Source organism: Protopterus annectens, chromosome 2.part0 (genome assembly GCF_019279795.1).
Source record: "Protopterus annectens isolate FY-2018-M chromosome 2.part0, PAN1.0, whole genome shotgun sequence".
In the NCBI taxonomy this organism is placed as follows: domain Eukaryota; kingdom Metazoa; phylum Chordata; order Ceratodontiformes; family Protopteridae; genus Protopterus; species Protopterus annectens.
Window position 1 is genome coordinate 1,239,797,345 of NC_056728.1, and position 21,920 is coordinate 1,239,819,264.

Here is a 21,920-nt window from a genome sequence, read left to right on the forward strand (position 1 = left end):
ATGTGCCACATAGAAGGACTTTCTGACCACAGTGGCAATGTGGTGGTCAGAAGAGAGGCTACTGTCAACCTTTGTTCCCAAATCTCTTATAACTTCTTCTGTGTTCAGTGGACTAGCATTGATGTGGCAATTCATGCTAACCGGGTTTTTCCCAAAGGGGATGACGACACATTTTTTAGCATTGATCTTAAGGCCATGGTTCTGACACCAGTTGTTGGTCTCAGTGAGGCCTTTCTGTAGGATGTCAACATCACTTGGAGAGTTAATAATAGCTCCCAACTTGCAATTGTCTGTGAACTTTGTCAGCCAGAGACCCTTTTTATTGGCCTGGACTTCAGAGAAGTACATATAAACAGGAGAGGACCCAGGACCAAACCCTGTGGGACTGCACTTGTGACTGGTTGGCAGTCTGACTTGGAGTCACCTACTTTCACACTGCGGATTCTATCTGTGAGCCAGTTTGCAACCCACCTAGTGATATAGGGTTTGATGCCTAGCTCAGTGAGTTTATCTATGAACCACCTTGCCTTCATCCATAGCTCTGGTGACTGACTCAAAGAAGTTGACCAAGCTGAGCAGGCATGATCTACCCTTCACAAAACCAAAATGTGTGGGATCCAGAGTTTGGAGATTCCCTATATCCTTGTTTATTAGGTCCATGATGATGTGTTCCATAACTTTGCATATCAGACTCATCAGGCTAATGGGGCAATAGTTCCCAGGGTCTGTAGTCAATCCTCCTTTGTGGAGAGGGATGACTGTAGCAGTGCACCATTCAGTAGGGACAAAGCCTGAGGTGAGGCTGTGATTGAACAGGGCACACTAGTGAGGTACCAGTTTACTCTGTAGTTCATGAAGAGCACAGCCAAGGATATTGACAGGTCTCATAAAAGCTGTATTCTTAGCATTGGACAGTGTAGTTTTAACCTGTGCAGCAGTAAAACTGGGTGCCTGGCAATCTACTGGCATTGTGATTGATCCTCTGGGGTGAGAGTGGGGTAAAGTTGGCACTGAATCTGTCGGCCAGTATATTGGCAATATCTTTTAGCTCGGTATAGGTGGTACCATTGTGCAGTAGCTCAGAGCAAATCTGGGTATTGCCATGGAGATTCCTTACAAAACTATAGAAGGCCTTGTGATTGTCTTTACTATCTGCTACAATTCTGTTTTTATAGCTAGCTTTGGAGGATTTGATGAGGAATCTCAACTTTTTGTTGAGGCCGATAAGGGAGTTTTTCCAGTCTTAGGACTGCACCTTATTCTGCATCAGTTTCCTTCTTCTGTTGTAGAGTTTGTTTATGGCAGGGGACCACCAGATTGGCTTCCTTTTTTTGGAGGAAAGCATCTTGGTTCTATTGAGTATGACAAGATCCATGCATTTGTGTACGTGTTTGTACAGTGCATTGGTGTATGATTTGACAGTCATGCAACTATTCTCTATTTGTTTGGGTGCTGTGAAGTTAGCTACCTCTGTTTTTAGGAGCCCAAAGTTAGCGTTGGAGAAGTTTTTCATGGTGGCTTCCTTTGCAGGGGGGGGGGTGGATATCCAAGGTGATTAGTTTGAGGTCAGATCTAACCAGGGAGGAGTTGACTACTGGTGCAGAGCAGCAGTCACCCATGTTGGCAATGACCAGGTCAAGGATAGTGCTACCTCTAGTTGGGGGTAAGAATGAGCTGGTCCAGGGCATTAGAATTAATGAATTCCAGGAAACGCTGGGCGAGTGTATTGGTACATGAGTAGCTTTTCCAGTTAATGGAGAGGTAGTTGAAGTCACCCAGTATGAGGGTGCTAGGTCGGACCCTAATATTCTCCAGGGTGCTTAGGAACATGGAGTGTGAGTCTTGGGACATGGTTGGGGACCTATAGCTGGCTACGACCTGAATCACTGTCTTACCCAGTGTTAGATGCACCTGTACTATCTCGGATGCTTTATGTTGGGCTACCAGTCTGGAGGTGTGTGCTTCCTTTATGAATATGGAAACACCACTGCCTTTGGAGCTTCGGTCCAAGTTCTGGGACCGAAAGGTGTGGAATGAGTTGTAGCCTGGTAGTGCAAGTGTGCTTTCTGCTGCCTTGAACCAGGTCTCTTTTAAAGCACAAATGTTGATGTTTTCCATTTTAAGGAGTGCTTTGAGTGAGTGCATTTTGAGATTTAGACTTCTAGCATTGAGCAGCATGACCCTCAGATTGCATTTGTTTGTAGCTGCTTCAGTGGTAATTTGGTCTTTGGAACACTGCCTTAAAAAGGCACTATAGGGGTGGCAAGAGCCTTGGACAGTATCCAGAAGCCCAGGGGTGACAGATGCAGGCCATCTCTGGCAAAGCATCGAGGTCTGTCATTCATGTCATCCCAGGCAGACAGATACTGTATCCCCTTAGAATGACACCAGAAATGTAGCCAATTGTTGAAGTCAATCATTTTCTGCTTGTAATGTGGTATCATTCTGGGTGATGGCAGGATGGTGTTCAGGGCTAGGGTCATACCCACCTGGGCTACATAATCCAAGAACTCCTCCATGTCTCTCTTCATTTAGTCCAGGGAGCTACATCTCAGGTCATTCACAACCACATGTACAATGACAGAGTCATATTTGTACTTGTTGTTGAGGGACCTGAGTACATGCGTTATGTGGTGGATTCTGGCACCTGACAGACAGCTGACTGTGACTTTCTCCTTATTCAGCATAGTGAGTGGGACATCAGTGTGCCTCACTATTGAGTCACCTATGACTAGTATGTTGGGCATGCTGTTTTGCCTTAGGGTCTTTGGTTGAGTGGCACACTGTTTAGGAGAGTTATGTGTCTTGCAATTACTGTTGTGTTGTGGTGCTTGAGTGCATTTCTGTCTTGCATGTCTCTGCTGTTTGGGTAGATTTTTATTGAGACCCTCCATGAAGGTGGGTGCGTGGTTTGTGTTTTTATGTGAAGGCAGTGCCAGTGTGTGTTCTGGATGGCTATATGTTCCATGTGGTGTGGTGTAAGTGTTGACCTTCTCCTCTTGACCAGCTATTCTGGTCTTGGCTGGAGAGTGCGTGGCTTTCAGTATGGATATATAAGTGCATATCTCACAAGTCTGAGTGCTGAGAGGCAAGAGGAGAGGGTTGTCAGTGTACATGAGGCAGTTGCTACATTGCCTCAGGATGCCCAATTTCACCAGGTTGATAGGAGAAAACACAGGGAACTGACCTTTAGACATGCCTGGAAGGGAGGGCATTAATAATAAGCACTGGAGCTGTTTCCTTGTAGAATGTTTAGTGCTGGTAGCACTTTTGTGTGCTACAATAATTGCTACAAGAAGTCTGGTAAAGTGCTAGACTAATAAGCTAGTAAATGTGCAGGAGATGAGAGAACTAGGAGATTTAAAGGAAAAATTGAACAGCAGACATTGGTATCACTCAGAAGCTCACAAACAGTCCTCAATACAGCAAATCTGTAACAGGACTACACTAGTTACAGAAAAAGTGGGAAACAAGCACAAACGTGGCTTTTAAACCAGAAAGTTGAAAGAGATGGAAAACTGCCCAAACGGCCAATAAACTACCATTTCTCAGCCAGAATCCACTCTTCTTGTGGTAGATAGGCTACCTAGTGCTTACCACTCCCACTGATAAGCTAGAAGGCTTCCCTCCAACACAGAAAGGCTTGGGGGGCTCAGAAGCTTACAAACAGTCCTGGATACAGCAAATCTGTAACTGGACTAGACTAGTTACAGGAAAGGTGAGAAACAAGCAGAAATGCAGGCTTTTAAACCAGATAGTTGATAGAGATAAAAAAAAACTGCCCAAACGGCCAATAAACTACAACCTCTGTACCAGAAACCACTCCTCTAGTGGTAGATAGGCTACCTGGTGCTTACCACTCCCACTGATAAGCTAGAAGGCTTCCATCAACACAGAAAGGCTTGGGGGGCTCAAAAGTTTCAAAACTTCGAATGTTCTAATATTGACCCCTATTCAGCAAAAGCTGAAAATATCGAAGCAACAGAAAACTGAATTTTTTCCTAGGGAAAGAATTTGGTTGTCCATTTCTATTGCTTCAGTATTTTGAGCGCTGTGGTGGAAAGTTACGGGTCAGGTTCAGGTAATTGCGCGATTGAGTGTGGGTTAGGTTAGTTAGGGTTAGGGTGCGGGTTAGGTACATGTGCGATTGTGTGGACATGAGGGTTAGGGTGGGTTAGGTGAGTTAGGGTAAGGGCGCGGGTTAGGTATGTGTGCGATTGTGTGGACGTGAGGGTTAGGGTGGGTTAGGTGAGTTAGGGTTAGGGCGCAGGTCAGGTAAGTGTGTGATTGCGTTGACGTGAGGGTTAGGATGGGGTAGGTGAATTAGGGTTAGGGCATGGGTGAGGTGAGTGTGCGATAGTGACGGACCTTAGGGTTAAGGTTTGGGTTAAGGTAAGTGGATAGTTAGTGGTGTGTGTACAGTTTAGTGCAGGGTTAGGTGTAAGATTTTAGGTGTATGTGTGTGGAATGCTGTTTGTTTGGTGTGCTTGTGTATGTGTTTTGGAACAGTGAATTTTTTCCCTAGGAAAAAATTTGCTGTTCTGTATGTTCGATGTTTTCAGCTTTCGCTGAATAGGGGTCGGTATTAGAACATTCGAAGTTTTGAAACTTCAATGTTCTAATATAGACTCTCCTGGATACAGCAAATGTGTATCTGGACTAGACTAGTTACAGGAAAGACAGGAAACAAGTGCAAATGTAAACTACAATTTCTGGGCCAGAAACCACTCGTCTTGTGATAGATAGGCTACCTAGTGCTTAACACTCCCACTGATAAGCTAGAATGCTTCCCTCCAACACAGAAGGACTTGGGTGACTCAGAAGTTTACAGACAGTCCTAGATACAGCAAATCTGTATCTGGACTACACTAGTTTCAGGAAAGGCAGGAAACAAGCTTAGAATTTTTTTTTTACAGAAAAGCAGCTAAAACCGCACTAAAACAATTCAAGTGCAGTGCAAGCTAGCACACTATCAGCTGAGAAGCACACTGGCTTTTTCTCCCCATTTGCCATAGACACTGTTCAAATCTTTCAGTGTGCATACCGTTTTATGCTTTACTTTTACAATGATTACAGATATTTGGATTTAATTTACAACTTGTATTTTAAATATTATAGCACAAACACTGATAGACATTTATAAACCTAAACAAAGCAATAGTTTTACAAAGAAAACAGACTTAGCATTAAAACTTACCTACCTTTGAAACCCACATTCACTGAAACAGCAGTGAAACCCACATTCAAAGAAAATGCATCTGGCCAGTGGCAGGGTAAGTTTACCTTTGGGCTGATTTCAAATCATAGGTTCCTTGCACACATTTTAGAACCATGCAAAAGTTCTTTGATTCACCTTCCTGAGTGTATTAATTATACTATATAATAATTGAATTATGTATCCCTTGTATAATACAGCACCACTTATTACATGTGTTTTAAATTTATAGTTCTGAACATTTTTCCTTTAAGCAATGAAACAAATCATATGAACCAATAATGATAAACTGCCCAATTCAGAACATTTCAACCATAAAGGGCCACTCAAACTTCTGTCATACAATCCACCAATATCAATCAATATGCAGAATCTCTGCAGATGTAAAAGTCATCTGAGTAATTCCACATTAAAGCGATCTGAAACCAACTTTATATTTTAGTGTTTCATTTACAAATTCAGTGCCTATTGCCCTTGAAGAATAAATTGCCTATGTTACATTAAAAAACATGGATGGTAAGCTGATATATTGCAATAGGAGGCAAGCTTAAAAACAGTTTCATAGTTACTAGGTGTCTCATCCAAAGAAGGACTGTAGTACCATACCCCCTTAAAATACTAATGTACATGCTGTAGGAATAGAACCTACAGCCTTTGCATCAAGATGCAAGTATGGTATATGCTGTGCCACTAACACTGTTTTAAAATTCTATACCACAGTAATGATACCATTTGCTAAACAAAACAGTTGCACATTTTAAGCAGACTTAGCATGAGCAGCAGTAAACTTCTCTTCCCTTGGAAACTCACAATTCTTTGAAAATGCACTTCAAAAAAATTCCACCTGCTAACTCTAACTATGGCATTTCACTCTCACTCACACACACCAACCTCAATCTCTTAGTGCAAGAAATCAGGACAAAGCCTAAAATAAATAGGGACAGATTATAAACATTGCTCACATGAACTGTAAAATTGCTAAAATAACAGGATTTGTATTAGTATGCATTTTTCTAAAAGATATGATGTCTAAAACTCAAATGTCGATCACTATTTAGCAACTTAAATCCTTTTTAGGAGGAATATGGGGCAAACATTTGGACATTCTGCAAAGACGTGAATAGCTGAGTGATATGCTAACTTCCTCTTACACACACACACTCTCTTAGCACAAATAATCTGGACAAAGCCTGTTATACTGTTGGGGACAAAGGCACAAAACTAGGAACACATTTAGAAAGTTGCTAGATGTCAAAGGAAAAAATTTCAAAGACCAATACATGTAAGGTTCAGTTAAGGCACATTTAATAACTTGCAGTAAGGAGACAAAAACATGCAAATACAAGATTTTGCCTAACTACTAACAGGAAGTATGCTATTCTTATACTGTTTTACAAGACATGGCCTTCTATAGTTGACGTAATCAAACACAACTTTCAATATTGTTCTACAGCAGATGTTACTCAGATTTTCTGCTGACATGACTAGATTTGTGAGAAACGTTTTGAGAAAAACAACCTGGCCCTGGTGGGGACTAGCCCGTTACAAGCTTCTATTGTATAGTTCTAATGCATGTGTTACATTTCAAGGTACTTTTCTAGCTCAGACACAAGCAAATGCTGATTGTAGTTCATATTTTCAAGCAGTCTTTGTTCTAATTATCTATAGCTTCTGCAGCTGTGTATTTTCTCACAGCACAAGCGGAACTCCTTGTCTAAGTTTCATAACATTTATACAAGTGGTATTGTTCTATTCATTATTTTCCTGACACAAGCAGAAATCATTTGCTTCTCAGTAAATTTCCAAGGCATAAGCAAAGATTTTAGCTGCACATATTTCATGACAATACAAGGTCAGAAGGCTTCTGCAATTTGTACAGATTTATGCAGTGTAAAATAGAATAAATGTGTTAACCCTTTTCAAGCTCTAAATGCACTAAGCACATTACTAATACATATATTAATACATGTTTTTCTGACACTAGAGTAATACGATTTGTGTTAGAACGCATTTTCTGAAGGATATGAAGTGTGAAACTCAAATTCTTGTCATTATTTAGTAATCCATGCATTCGTCCCTTCATCACATCATGCTTATTTTAATAGGTTCATAGGTTCATAGGTTCATACTAGGCTATCTGCCCGAGGGCATTTACAAGCCTAGCCCATAGTTTTGTGGCTTACGCCACCCCTTTAGTATGGGGAACTATACCCATTATTTTGCTGTGCCTCTGTTGAGCAGTGACACTGAGGTAATCCCTGGGGTATATCTGCGATCTCCCATCCATTGGTCAAGATTTCTCTTGAACAAGGCCAGCGAGGTGCTCTGCCTCACATATACCGGGATTTTATTCCACAGCATAGGGAGTCTTTGGGTGATGAATCTATCCCTCCAGCACGTCCTATTAATAGCCGTGTCGAGGTTTAAGTCTCCCGGCCATGTGGCTCTGAGGGATCTAGATATTTTGAGGTGAAGCATATTCATCAAATCTGGGTTTGACATGGCCTTGTATGTTAGGCAAAGGTCACCTCTGAGCAAGCGGTGCGACTGAATAGAGCTGGAGTTCTTTCAGTCGGGCAGCATAGGACAGATGTTTGAGACCCTTTATCCTTTTGGTGAGGAACTTTTGTGGCCTCTCCAGCTGCTGCAAGTGTCGGGTCAGATACATTCCGAATGGGGCATGTACTCAATCATTGGTCTGATGAGTGATGAGTATAGGGAGACTATGACCTCCCTTGATCTAGATGAGAATCCCTTCATGATAAGGTGGGCAATGTAGAAGGTCTTCCTAACTACTTTAGCTACATGGGTGTCGAATGACAGACTACTATCAACCTGGGTCCCCAGGTCCCTGATAACTTCTTCTGTACTCAGTGGATTGCCACCTATTTGGTAGCTAGGGGTAACCTTGTTTTTCCCGAAGGGTATGACTATGCATTTTTGGCATTTAACTTTAGGCCATGGCTCTGGCACCAGTTATCCGCTTCTGTGAGACCCTTCTGAAGGATATCTGTGTCAGATGTGTTTTCTACTATGGCGCCAGTTTGCAGTCATCTGCAAACTTTGTCAGCCATAACCCTCCTGTGTTTGCTTGTACTTGGAAAAGTAGATGCCAAACAAGAGTGGGCCCAGGACTGAGCCCTGTGGTACACCACTTGTGACAGGCTTTGAGTCTGACATGGCGCCAGCAACTCTGACCCTGTGGGTTCTGTCACTCAGCCAGTTTGCAACCCATCTTGTGATGTATGGGTTAACATTTAAGCTGATGAGTTTTTCAATGATACCCGAGTGGGGTATTGTATCAAAGGCCTTCGCCAGATCGAGGTAGGCTGTATGGACTGCCTTTCCCTCATCAATGGCTTTGGTGACTGTTTCGAAAAAGTCAACCAAGTTTAGAAGGCATGATCTGCCTTTGACAAAGCCAAACTGGGATGGATCCATAGTCAGCAAATCTCCTATGTCTTTATTTATGAGGACCATTATGATCCTCTCCATGGCTTTGCAGATAAGACTTGTCAAGCTAATGGGCCGGTAATTTCCAGGGTCGGTGGAGGCACCGCCTTTGTGAAGTGGGACCACAGTTGCAGTGCACCACTCCCTAGGTACGTATCCAGAGGTAAGACTATGATTAAACAGCTGTCCTAGCTGTGGGTTTAATTCCTCGTTGAGTTCGTGGAGCACACAGCCGGGGACACCATCAGGTCCCATGGATGCTGTGTTTTTTGCTTTGGAGAGAGCAGTTCTCACTTGGGCGTTGGAGATGTTTGGGGGGCTGCAATCACTTGGTATAGATATCTCTCCTTTTGGGGAGGGGAGAAGTTTGCACTGAACCTGTCAGCCAGTATGTTGGCAATGTCTGTAGGATCAGTAATCTTCACATCATTTTGAACTAGTTCTGAGCATATCTGGGAGTTTCCTCCCAGGTTTCTAACATAGCTAAAGAAGGCCTTATGATTGTCTTTTGAGTCTTTAGCTATTTTTCTCTCAAAATTTGCTTTGGATGTTTTTATGAGAGCTCTTAGTTTTTTACTTATAGTGATCAAGGGTGTCTTACCTTTTAAGGATTTTGCTCTATCTTGTAGTAGCTTCCTCCTTTTGTTGTAGAGTTTGTTTATGGCTGGGGTCCACCAGAGTGGATGCTTGCCTTTGGTACAAAGAGTCTTTGCTTTGCTTGGGATTGCCTTATCCATGCAGTCCTGCAGGTGCTGGTAGAAGGCATTTGTAAGTGATTCAGCGGCTTGAGTACTGTTTTCCGTCGGCTCGGGGGCCTTAAAGGAGACCACACTAGTCTTTAGAAGTGTGAAGTCGGCTTTCGAGAAGTTCTTTACTGTGGTCTTTTTATTTCAGGTGGGGTGGGATGAGGACCTCCAGCGAGATTAGTTTGTGATCTGATCTCACCAGTGAGGGGTATACTTCCGGTGTTGAACATTGTGCTCCCATGTTCGTGATGATGAGATCAAGTATGTTTTCTCCTCTTGTGGGGATGGTGACTAGTTGTTCCATGGCATTTGAGTTTATGAATTCCAGGAACTTTTGGGCTAGGGTGTTTGGGCTTGAGTAGTGTTCCCAGTCTATATTAGGGTAATTGAAGTCACCTAGTATGATGGTGTTTGGTGATACATTTATCCCCTCTAGTGTTTTCAGGAAGGCCATGTGAGGTTCCTGAGTTTGTGAGGGTGGCCTGTAACATGTTACAATTTGCAGAGCAGTCTTGCCTATGGTTAATTGCACCTGGATGGATCAGTACAACAGTAGAGATAAAACTGTAATGCTGGTAAATTGATAACTTATTCCTCATATGATCTTTTTCTTCCTCTAGTTTATATAGAAAATAAAACTTTAGAGTATTTCTGCTGAAATTACACAGTTTAGCAAGATAAGATATTTGATACTAGTAATAATCTGAATTATTTCAGCTGAGAAGTTCCAGTTTAAATTCAGCTTAGGAAATATTACATAAAAAGCAATTCTGTGATAAAAATTCTGTATAATGGTAAAAGATTTAGTGCTAAATAACATTCTCCAGCACACTAAATGCCCTGTCTCTGACCCTCATAGTACTGAGTCAGCAAGTTAGATTGCTTGTCATGTTCCCTCCTGCTCTACAGCACAGTATTATGTGCATTTAAATAATCGGTACCATTTTTTTTTTGTAGCAGTGCTGTACAGAAAAGTATGGCTCTCCTGACTACCAGTCTCTGACTCCACTCCAACAATCTCTGCTGGCAGTCTGGCAACGACCACTGGAACCACCTCCAGGAATGTAGAAGGCCAAAAAGCCATCTGCAAGTAACTTAACTACTAGGCAAGTGGGGTCGGGCATCACATTGTGGATGCAGCAGAGAAACTATAAGCTGCAGGAACTGTCTGCAATACGGGCATTGGGATGGGATTGGGAATCGGGAAGGCTGACACGAGACAGACACTAGGGGAAAAATAAATATACTCCCTCCATGACAGCTGCTTATAAGTTAGCTGGAAGCAACCATGAGCATGATTTAGTCAGTGTTGTACAAAAAAAATTATCTCAGGAGTGGTTGGTCTGGACTGTGATGATCAACCAGACCATTACCTACCTTCATTTGTTCTAATTAAAATGAAATGAACTCACTCACCACACCACCACACAAGTCACTACAAAACTTTTGTTCAGGTAAGGTCAGGAATGGATGCAAGTGAATCTCTCTGCTGCCCACAGTCATCCAAACTCTACATAATGCAACTAACGGTTGTAGATGTAGAGATGCAGACAGTTTAAGGAAGAATTGAGAGGCTCTCAAATGCGCATCATGTAACTGCAACCTCTAATAACATTTCCTCTGAATGATGCAGGCTTTACATAAGAAAAAAAAGTAAGTTGAAAAGCCTGCATTGTTCAGTGGAGATGTTAAAATAATGGAAAAATGTATTGTTTTAAGAAAATCCAGAGGGGTGAAAGTGCACCCCCTTACACCTGCCTGCTCCCTTGTCTATAGCCTTTCCTAGGGAGTTCAAGCACTGAGTCATGCCTTGTACAACTCCCATTAGAGATACAGCGGGCATCCTTATGAATGCTCAACCACCTTCCATGACCTCTCAACACAAGAGAGATTCAGATCTACTCCAAGATGGTCCTGGTTGCCAGCTTTGTCATTCTTTCATAGAAATCTCAACTACTCTACAAGGGAACTCCACTTTTGTCACCTGTATCTGTGATCTCAGCCTTTCTGTCTCTACTAAAGCTGATAAGTGATGATGGGGACAAAGACTGATAAATTAAAAATGTTATCCTTTGGCTCAGGTCTCCCTTAAACAACAAAGATTGATGCAATGCCTTCAGTACTGCAGCTGCAATACTCAGCTACTGGCCAATCTTATAATCTCCTCCATATTCAGTCATCAAAAAGGCCCCAAAATACTTAAGATCACTACATCAGAAAGTTGTTCTCCACAACCCTCTAGAGAACAATCAACTATTTTCTCAGAGACAACCATGTCCTATAATTTGGAGCAGTTGCTTTTCATCCCATCCCATCTTTTTCAATCCCAATGGTGACTGTTTCAGTGTACAACAAAATTTACACTGACTTATGGCTAAGAGGACAATATCACCTTCAAACAAGAAAGTTGCAGCCTTCACTTCCCTACACTGGATGATCGTTATATTCTGGCAGGATCTTGACATTCTGGCCATAGAAATCACATACAGGAGAAGGACTGTGGCTGCAATGAATGCTATTTTATGTAACACTGAGAATGCCGTCACACCTCTCACTCCTCTAGCAGCCCTGGGACTCCATAATATTGTTATATTTCCAACAAGACATCTTGAGGCATGCAGTCATATGCCTTCACCAAGGCCACAAAACACATTTAGACAAAATCCCATGACCCCTACAATATCACATACAAGGACAAATAAGTAATCTACATGCTTAATTAACCAAAACAGAATCCAGATCACTCCTCCTGAATCAGAGACTAGATTATTAGATAAGGCCCCACCAGCCTACCACATGCTTTGCCGGGGAAGCAGAGGGTATAGTTCATCACTATTTGGAAAACATCCCCCATCTTCCTTTTTGAAAATATGAACCATTTTCCAAGCTTGCCATATCCAGAAATACAGTCTCGGCCTTCATTGCAACACTGAAGAGGCATGATAACCATTATACCACATCAGTGTGCTGTATCTTAGGCATTTCTGCCTGGATCTCATTCACTGCTACAGCTTTGGATGAACTGACTGCCTCAGTAAACTCATTGTGTGAAATGGATCTAGCTCCTCTTTCTGTTTCTACCACTACTTCCTCACTAGAGGCATGCCCATTTGTTCAGAAGTTCTGCAAAATATTTGTTCTACCTTTTGACAATATCCGAAGTTGAGAACACTGTTTTCCACCCTTGCTGAGAACAAAGAGGCTGAATAATTTCTCACTTCCACCTCCTGCGTCATCAGATTCTTTCCAACATCTTTGAGGTTGTTTGAAAGGCATTCCTCATGGCCTCATCATACTCCATCCACAGGCATTTGCTTTGGTGACTCCCGCAACTGCTGACTTCCTGAATTGTCGGTACCTATCTGCCATATCTGGAGCCCCCTTTGCTAGTACTACACAGAAGGTCTTTTTCTTTAACCTGATGGCATCTTTCTCAGGTCATATCCACTAATGGATCATAGCGTTACCATCATGGCATGCACCAATCTCCGTTTGGTCATATCTCCTTTTTACTGGTGTATTTATTTATTTGTTAGCATCTACTTATTTGCTTGGTAAGTGTGCTGGTCTACTGATCCTTTTCAACCTTGACCTGAACTCTCAAAGAGCATAAAATGCACTAATATCTTACAATCAACAATGTCATATACAGAATGAATAAATGGAAAAATTCAGTACATAATGCATTCAGTGTGGATTTGGTAAGAATAGGATAAACCAGTCAGAGTGCATTGAAGTACAAAGAAAAAATACAGGCTAATATATGTAGAAAATACAATGCAACTATACATAAAATTCATAAGCATGTACTCCTATATATGTAAAATATGCAAATATAAAATGCCACATTAAGCAGCTAAGAAACATTTCTTAAATGTATTCTATTATCTAAGATGTGGGGTGGTAAGATATCTAACCATTGTCATTCCAGCAGTTGAAGGTAGAATCTGTAAAGAGATGATTTTATGCATAGCTTTGAAACTTTTTTTAGTTTCTAAGTTTCTTGATGTCAGTATGCAGGTGATTCCAGGTAGAAGGTTCTAATCTAGAGAAGACTCTCTCATCTACAGCAGTTTTCAGTGGAGGGTGTTCCAGACAGAATTTGTTGTTCTGCGTACTTACAAAATTATAGTTGCCTTGTAAAGGTAGTATCACTCTTGGAGGGGGTAATAACTATGATTTGGAAGTTTATAAATTAGATTACTTAGATGAAAAGTGGCCCTATGAGGTACTGAATGCCATTTACAATTTTTTTAGCAACTGCAATAGTGCCTCTGGGGGTTTGCTAATAGATGAATCTGCAAATGTTATCCTTGGCAGTCTGTACTCTGGGTATTGTGGCCTGAATGAATAATGAGAAAAACTGAGGCCATATTTCAGTTTGGATATTAAAATATTTGTGGCAATGGCCCTGCAAGGAGTGCGTGACAGAAGGTGACTGATCTTCAACAGAATTTTAAATGAGTAAGGTCTTAAAAGGGGTCTCTTCAGAATCCATGCCTTCAAACTCCCTAGGTATACAGGAAAATTTCCTCTGGCGGTGATGTGATCCAACCGCACTCTGACTACATGTTTAGGATTTTCAGGCCTGTACATCCACTGGCCTGACCACCAGATTCAACAACATTTACATATTACAATGTGATGATGTATGAAAATGATATGTATGGCACAGAAAATGTATTTCCTAATCACATTGCTAATATTTTTTTTTTACTTCAAACTGTTTCACAACTAGTTTGCTGAACTGGGTCATGTATGCAGCACCAAGCAATGCTAATACATTGTTTATAGGTTCAAAGGCTCATAGAGTCATAGGTACTTATTAAGCTACTGATCCATGAGAATCTTTAGAAGCCTAGCCTTGCATTCTCATGAAGGTTTTAGTCCCTGTAATTTAAGTGCAAATAACCCAGAGCCATGTAGAACATTTATATGTTAATACAATCCATAAGAGGCAAGGGTTCTAAACCAGGAGTGAATTTCCAGTTTTCCATCCATTCATCCAGATTACATTTAAATAGATTAAGGAAAGTATGTTCTTTTATGTGGAGCAGAAGACAATTGCAAAGAAGTAGTATTCGCTATGATAGATATCTGCCCCTCCAACGTGTTCTACTCATGACATGGAAGAGATTAAGATCTCTTGAGCAGGTGATTATTCCACCACTGGACTTGTGAATGTGCAGTAGATCACAGAGAATAGGATCTGTTAAGGCTCTGAGGGTCAGAGACCATCCATCAGTAGCCTGTATGATACCGAGAATGAACAATGCTTTGAGATGCTCAGTGTAGCTTTTATGATCAAGGCTCTTGATTTTCATGTTGTGGAACCATTGTGGTCATTCAAGTTGTGTTACATCTTTGGACAGATAGATACAGAAGGGGGAATTATACTCACTGACTGGCCTAATAAATGCCAAATAATCATATTCCTGGACCTAGACATCATACCCTTGCTAATAAGTTGGACAGTCTGTTGTCCACATAGGTTCCCAGTCTCCTAACTACCAAATCAATTTTCAGGGGTGTGTTGTCAATTTGATAGCGACAGGGGACTTCCTGCTTGTGAAGGAGACTATTATACATTTTTGGTATTTAGTCTTAGCCCATGGTTATGACACCAGCTTTTTGTTTGAGAAAGGCCCTTTTAAAGGATCTTAGTGACTTCTGGAGAGTTTATGATGGCACCAAGTTTACAGATGCCTGCAAACTTGGTCAGCCACAAACAATTTACATTATCTTTGACCAAAGAGAAGTAAACAACAAAGAGGGGAGGCTTAAGTACTGAACCCTTGTTTAAACCGTTAGTGACAAGTCTTTTGAAAGAGGAAGAACCACCTACCTTAATTTCCTGGATTCTATTTGTTAAACAGTTTGCTATCCAATGAGTTACATGTGGATTAACATTTAGCTGTGACAGTTTCTCTACAATACCTGAGTGTGGCATTGTGTCAAATGCCTTTGCAAGGCCTTGATATGCAGTGTGTACTGATTTCCCTTCATTATTTGCTTCAAGAAGAAATCAACCAGGTTAAGCAAGCAGGATCTATCACTGACAAATCTAAACTGGTTTGGGTCAAGCATTTGTAGGTCACCTATGTCCTTATTTATTAATCCCATAATGATCCCCTCCATAGCAATACAGATAAGGCTGGTCAGGCCTATAGGTCTATAATTAGTGAAGTCTTTTGATGCCGCATCATTGTGTATGGGGAGGACTTTTGCTTTCATCCATTTGTCAGGCACAAAGCCTGTTTGGAGACCTGTTTCAGCCTTGTCAGTAGGCAGCCTGGTATATTATCAGGCTCACAGAAGCAATGTTCTTGGCTTTGGAAACTGCTGTCAGGACTTGTACCTAGCAGATGATCTGAGAAGGTAGGGGAGAGGGGGAGGTGAAGGTACATGTAAATTTATCTTATAGTAGAATGGCTCTGTCCTCAGGGTCTGAACATGTGGTATCATTTACTATTGCTCTGCGCAGGGCTGGCCATTGGTTCTGAGGTTTTTAACACAGTCAAAGAAGCCTTTATGTTTGTTTTTTTTTTTTCCTAAGTAGCTATTTTTACCATATAGCTTGCTTTAGCTGATTTAATCAGGGACTAGAGCTCTTTGTTAAGTTCGGCAAGAGCCTTTTAGACTTCTTGCTAGATACAGTTATGATTGACTGCAAGAGGTTTGTTTTCTTTTGCTGTACAGTCAGTTTATGTGGGTTTCACCATAGCATTTTATTTTTTAATTTGACATTGTATTTGCTTCATTAAGGGAACAGATGCATTGATACAGTTATTCACATATGCATAGACGTTAGAAGTAAAAGATTCTGCATATGCAGTAAGGTCAACAGGTTGGAGGGGGATGTTGAATTTAGATGGAACATCTCTCAGTTTGGTCTGAATGCAAAGGTATTTGAGGAAGCTTCTGGCTTCAGTCTTATGGTGAATGTGACCAATTCATTGTACAATCTGATGAGGAAGGAAACTGTTGGGGAATACTGCTGTCCCATACTGGCGAGGACCAAGCCCAGGGTTTTGTCGCCCCTAGATGGGGTCCAAACTACCTGGTCCAGAGAGTTTGTGTTTAAGAAGTCCAATAATCACTGTGGGAATACATGTTAAAGGATATATAACTGTCCTAGTTGATGGAGGGGTAGATAAAGTCCCCTGGTTGAATGGCGTTTGGCTTAATACATAGCAACTTCTTACTCATCAGGTAGAAGGTATGGACCAAGGGGATCATAGAGAGGGTCCTATAGTTAGTTATGATGTGATAAGGGGTTCAGTTAATGGTAGTCTGGACGTTAAGGAGTTCCAGGTCAATATCATATCTGATGAGCCTGAAAGTGATTTTTTTATCAAATAAAGAAACACTATTGACTTTAGTGTCTTCATTTTTTAAGTCGGACCTGAATGCATGGTAGGCATTGAAAGCTCACACTGATGGGGTGCTCCCCATGGTCTTGAATCCAGTCTTCATGACAATGCATACATTGGTACATTCCAGGGTAAGCCGTGCCTGTAGGGAGGGAAGTTTTTCCTTGAGGTTCTCAGAACTGACCATCAATACCTTTATGTTATTTGGATTTTATTTTGTTAAATCAGAAGCTTCCGAAGAGTGACACTTCCTATAAAATGCACAATGAGGTGAGCAAGGTTTTAACCAATATACAAAAGTCTTGTGGATATAGGTGCAGGCCATCCCTGACAAAGCATGTCTACCATCTCCTCCAGACTGGTATATAATGGCTCCCCCATTGAATGACACCAGAAGCTGAATTAATTGTTGAAATAAAAACTATTTTGTTCATTTTGTGGCATCATTCTCAATGATGGTGAAATGCTGCTTGGTTCATACGTGTCTGGGTTATGTATTTGGAGACCTCCATCACGTTTCTCTTCATATACTCCAGGAAGGTACATCTCAAGTTACTTACTCCCAAGTGTACTATGACTATGTCATATGTGTACTTATGGTGCAAGGACCTGACTACATGCATGATGTGGCAAATCCTGGCACCCAGTAGGTTGTTGTTGTTGTTGGTCTTACGGCTTTTCCCGGTTAGGGGTCTCCACAGCGGAACTCCGGTCCGCTAATGATTGGCAGTAGATTTTCATGAACGCTGAGGTGCCAGCTCAACATTCAACCTTCAACGAAGGCACGCCCGTTTACGCATGTCTTTTGAACGACCATCCAACTGCGGGGAGGACATGCAGACTCTACACAGAAGGCACTCCCTGTACACCAGCCGAGAATCGAATGGGAGACCCTCTTGCTGTGAGGTAACAATGCTACCGCTGCACCATTAACCAAAACACTTTCCTTACTCAGCCTGGTGAGGGGTGCATCAGTGTGTCTCACTATGGAGTTACCTATGACTAGGATGTTGTATTCTATGGAATTTTGCCTTTTGTGCTTCCAGTTTGAGTCACTGAGAGCCTCAGCCACATGCTTCATGGTCAGTGCTGCCTGAATTAAGTGTTTGTGAGGCTGCTGAGAGTACTTGTTTTTTAAGTTACATATAGGAGGCTTTTGTGGTTTATATAGGTTACGTTTAAGAGTCTCAGTATATGCTGGTCTATGTGTATAGTCTGTATTGTGTGTGATAGGCATAGTGTAGTATTGTGCATTACTAACTGCCTGTATAACATTTGTAGTTGGTGTATGTGAGAGCTTTACCTCCAATAACATATAACTACATCTCTCACATACTGTATCAGTTTGTTTAAGTAGTAGGTGGCTACCAGTAAACGTGAGACAATTGCTACTGTTTGAAAATACTTGCACTTTACTTCAGCAGCTTATCTAGTTCTTAGGCTATTATAACATGCTTTTAAATGCAAGAAACAACTCAAGGTATAAAGTGAAGGATTTATAACAGATCCTGTGATTATATTTTATGTTTTCCAGTATTTGATTTAATTTTAGTAGCAAGTGTCTTTCTCGTATAAAAATAACTGAAGTAATACATTCATCATAAATGTCGAGTACATGAAAATGCAAAATAGGAACTGAAGAAATGCTTCCAAAATGTACAAAACACTGACAACCAGCATTATAAATAAATAAACAAATAAATGTAAACTAGTCTTTATTAAGCTGAGGAAAAAATGTACTGGCATACAGGTCTTCTAAAAGTGTTCATGTGCTGTTTGCCCAAGACACACCTTCTCGCTGCCACCTGCTTGAAAAGGCAAGTGCTCTTACTCCTGCTATCCTGATCTCCCATAACCACTTACTATAGCTCTCCCAACTGTATAGCCCTACCAGAACCCTAAATGTAACTCCAAAACACTCTTCTCACTCCTTAATCCTTAAACTCCTTTCCCTCTCCCTAAGCTTAAAATCTCCCTCCTTCTCCCTAATCCTGACTCCTTTTTCACTCCCTAAACCTAAATATCCCATTCCAGGTCCCCAAACCTAAACTCTCTTCTGACTCCCTAAACCTAAAAATCCCACTCCAATTCCCAAACCCTAAAACTCCCTTCCCACTTCCTAAACCTAAAAGCTCCCTCCTGCTCTCTAATCCTAAAACTCCCATTCCCACTCCTTAAACCTTAAATCCCAGCTCCCTAAACCTAAGATTCCCTCCCAATCCAGTGGACTCCCTCACCACTCCCTAGTCCAAAAATCTCCTTTCTGTTCCCTAAATTTAAATCCCCTTCCTGACTATTGCACAGATCCAAACTCCCACCCCTCCCACTCCCTCATCACAGCTGCCACACTTACTTCTCTCAAGCATGACATGGACACACACACACACACACACACACACACACACACACACACACACATATACATCCTGAATATTTATATACTAAATATGAGGTAATGTAGCCTCACTGAAAGCAATAACACTAAGTTTGGCAAATACACCAGGTTAATTCACTTGCATGTCATACAGCCTAGACAAAGATTTTACATCTTCCAAACAACTAATTGCAAGTGTGAGAAAAATCAGCAGTTTGATGAATACATACTTAATACAACAGATTCAAAAAAGTGAGTTTAGGCCAGTAGGGAAGGATTCTCTGTCTTTCGCTTCTGACTTACCACAGACCTAGGCATAGAGCTATCACACAACAGACAATAACTTGCCATACTTTATTGCTACTTAAGTGACTGCATTTTATTTATTTATTTATATAACTTATTTATGATTTTATAACCAAACTAGAACACTGATCCCTCAGCACTGTTCCATTTTCTGGACTTGCTGGGGACTCTTACCCAAAAAATATTTAGCAGCTTGAAAATGTTGCTACATATGGTATGATAAATACAGAAATATAAGCAGAAATAATAAATAGTATTATAAAGTAAAAATCCATTAATAAATCTTTATGTGCATATAAAATACAACAATACATAAGAAAGCACAATTTTGCACTGTATTTCAAGTTTGTTATTTATCAGTTGAAAACTTTAAGCACATTCAGCAACTGAATGCACTTGATAAATTACAGTACCCATGGGTGTTTTCCACCTGTAAATGCAAAAAAAGTTTTAAAACATCCAATATTGTACTTTAAAATTTCACATGATGGAGGAAGAAATATACAATGTATTTAGTATGTATTTAAAAATCTACAGCAGGATATAGTGTGTTTGATAGTTATATGGCAATTTTTAAGAGCTTTATGGAAGGAGGAATAAGAGTCATTGTTTTTTATGTTTGAAAGGAGGTTTTTCTAGGGTTTGGAGTCTAAAATAGTGAAGCTGTAGTTGATGCATGCTAGTTTCGTATTGTGTGTGCATAGATAGGGGCACTGGAAGGAAATGATTTAAGGGCATGTCTGATAGTCCCCTAATGAAGAAGGAGAATAAATTCACTTGCTGGATTTTGTAAATAAGAGAAACCAGAAGCAACTCAGTTCCTTGATGTGTTGGGAGACAAATGGCTTTGGAGAGGAGTAGGTAGATGGGTACTCACAATTAGCAGAAAATGTAATGCAGTGACATATATTGTTAGCAATTACTTGTACAGAACTTTTTTTTCCTTAAAAGTTGCAATGGCAAGGACCTGGAACTGTAGGAAATGTGAGGTAGACCAGGTATCTGCCCTGGCTGCTTACACATGTGTGTGTCACTAACCAGTGCAATTATTTATTTATTTGTTTATATTTCATATTTATATTTTCAAATATAATAAAGGGTTGACTGCTTAACATTTTAATGTTTACGCCACACATTCCCACATTTTACAGGCGGCACACACTTTCCTGAATTATCTGTCTGTTTTCCAGTTTGGGTGGCCACTTGTGCATACATTACGTGTAGTTAGCATTTTCTTAGGGAGTTACAGCAGGTACCCAGACAGTGGAGCATATTTAGTGTTCTACTTGACTTGTGCTGCGGAAGAACGGCCCATTATTCCTTAGCTGACTGCAGGAAACAATGAAAGTAGCAAAAGCAGCTCTATGTGCAGAGGTGTGAAAGTTGGTAGGATATGGGACATGTTGATACAGACGCACATACGCAAGTAAGGCATGTACAGGTACAGCAGCACCTTCAGCTTAGAAAGTGGGTTTACTTAAAATAATAGCTTCTTGGAATTTAATTTCTTATAGACGTAGGAAACAAGTTCCTTTTTCTGCTCTACATGTACTTGAAAAGGGTCTATATTGAATGTTCGAACATTCAAAATTCCGAGTCTCATATGGTCAATACCATATAATCGGATTTTTGAATGTTCGAACGTTGCAAGACAGATCTCTGTACAGCACGAAATGGGAAGGTTTCCCTTTTCTGCACTGCAGTGACATCTCGGAGATGGTATATTTAAAGAGCGGGAGGTGTAGGGGTGTAGATCCCCACATGGGGGTGCAGGGGGACTTGGCCCCCTGCTTAGAACATTCAGGTAGATGTTTTGTGTAGTTTATTTTTTTTTTTAGATATTCAGACTTTTGAAAGTTCGATTATATGGTGTCGACAATATGACACCCGAACTTTCAAAGATCGATTATTTAATATAGACCCCTTGAAAATACCAGCAACAAAGCCTGCGCAGCTCTATGTTTGTTTGTGATATTTCATGATTGTACTTTGATTGAAAGAGTCCTGCATACATTTAAGATGTATTGGTCATATTCTAAAGCAAGTTTTAGTAACAAATCTTTGGAAATGGCTTTAACCTCCATAGCATATGCAATATCAAATTATATATTTTTAATGCAAAAAGACCGTGTTGTTTTTACATTTTATTTTTCTGGTCAGGACGGCCACCTGAAAATTTTACTCAAAGCTGAATATCCCTGTCATGACACCATAACAGACTTGAGTCCATAATGCCCCACTAAGTAAATTAATGTATAGACGAATGTATCTCCATGTTAATTGCATCAGAAGTAGTTTCTTACTTCCTAGAAAGCCAAGTTGTCAATTAGTTCTTGGAAATAGAATACCTCACACTAAAATGTAACACATGATGATATAGTAGTGAAACTACAATGTAAATAAGAAGCAATTCATATATAGAAGTAAGTTATCTTGATTACCCAGAATGCTTT